Raw genomic sequence first — 1,983 nt, forward strand, 5'->3', positions numbered from 1 at the left:
ACACAAAAGTAGGAGGAAATAAGCCTGGAAAATACCTTGCAAAAATGTTAAGGTGTAACAAGTCATTAAATTATATAGAGAAGATAAAGAATGGAAGAGGAGAAATGGTGAATAAAACAGAAGATATCGCAACAGCATTCCAAACATACTATAGTGCATTATACGCAATTAGAAAGGAAAATACACATAAGGAGAAGAGGCAAGAAAAAAAAAAAAAAAAATACAAGAATATTTAAAGAACGCAAAATTGCCAAAAATACATGAACGCCTGACAGCTTTGGAAGCAGTAATTACGCAGGAAGAAATTATAACAGCATTGAAAGAAACACCTACAGGGAAAAGTCCTGGACCAGATGGGTTCACCATCAAATACTAGGGTTGTCCAGATACCGATACCAGTATCGGTATCGGGACAGATACCGAGTATTTGCAGGAGTACTCGTACTCGCGCAAATACCCCCGATACCTAAATAGAATACTTTCCCCCCCCTTTCCCCCCCGCCGCTGCCGCTGCATCAAGGGACATGGCTAGAGGGACATTGCTGCATATGTGAGGGACATGGCTAGAGGGACATTGCTGCATATGTGAGGGACATGGCTGCATATGTGAGGGACATGGCTGCATATGTGAGGGACATGGCTAGAGGGACATTGCTGCATATGTGAGGGACATGGCTAGAGGGACATGGCTGCATATGTGAGGGACATGGCTAGAGGGACATGGCTGCATATGTGAGGGACATGGCTGCATATGTGAGGGACATGGCTGCATATGTGAGGGACATGGCTAGAGGGACATTGCTGCATATGTGAGGGACATGGCTAGAGGGACATTGCTGCATATGTGAGGGACATGGCTAGAGGGACATGGCTAGAGGGACATGGCTGCATATGTGAGGGACATGGCTAGAGGGACATGGCTGCATATGTGAGGGACATGGCTGCATATGTGAGGGACATGGCTAGAGGGACATGGCTGCATATGTGAGGGACATGGCTAGAGGGACATGGCTGCATATGTGGGGGACATGGCTGCATATGGGGGGGACATGGCTGCATATGGGGACACATTTAAAAAAAGTATCGGTATTCGGTATCGGCGACTACTTGAAAAAAAGTATCGGTACTCGTACTCAGTCCTAAAAAAGTGGTATCGGGACAACCCTATCAAATACTATAATTTTTTTTAGAGCCAGCTGATTCCGAGATTATGTGACTACTTTAACAAAATAGGAGAAGAAGAGGAAATACGACCTGAATCCTTAATGGCCCATATTACTATAATACTAAAATCTGGAAAAGACAAGAAATTATGTTCCAGCTATAGGCCTATAGCACTACTAAATGCTGACACAAAATGATATGCAAAAATTCTTGCCACCCGACTAAAGAACTTAATGCCACATTGGGTCAATCCAGATCAGACTGGGTTTATACCCGGAAGAGAAGGGAGGGACAATAGTCTAAAAACTATTCTACTGCTGCAGGAAAACAAGAGTGGAAAGTCCCCAGTCTTACTCCTGTCAATAGATGCTGAGAAAGCATTTGACAGGGTAGACTGGGGATTTATGGACACGCTCCAACATCTGGGAAAGGGACCTAAGATTAGACACTGGATACAAAATCTGTACAGTAGACCAGCGGCAATGGTCAAGGTTAATGGTAAGATGTCAGTGCCCTTTGAAATGCATAATGGGACTAGACAAGGGTACGCACTCTCGCCACTTCTTTATGTGCCAACACTGGAACCTTTTCTGGCATCTCTGCGAAATAACCAAAATATAGAAGGGGCGAGAATAGGCGAAGAAGAACACAAGGTAGCGGCTTAGGCCAATATCTTAATGTATATAACTAACCCAAGGGTGACCTTGCCAAACATAGTTAAGGAAATAAAAAAAATATGGAGAACTTTCGAACTTCAAAATAAATCCTATAAAAACAGAAATTTTAAATATAGGGGTGGAGAAGAAAGAAGAACTTGTG

Source organism: Rana temporaria, chromosome 3 (assembly GCF_905171775.1).
Source record: "Rana temporaria chromosome 3, aRanTem1.1, whole genome shotgun sequence".
Taxonomy (NCBI): Eukaryota; Metazoa; Chordata; class Amphibia; order Anura; family Ranidae; genus Rana; species Rana temporaria.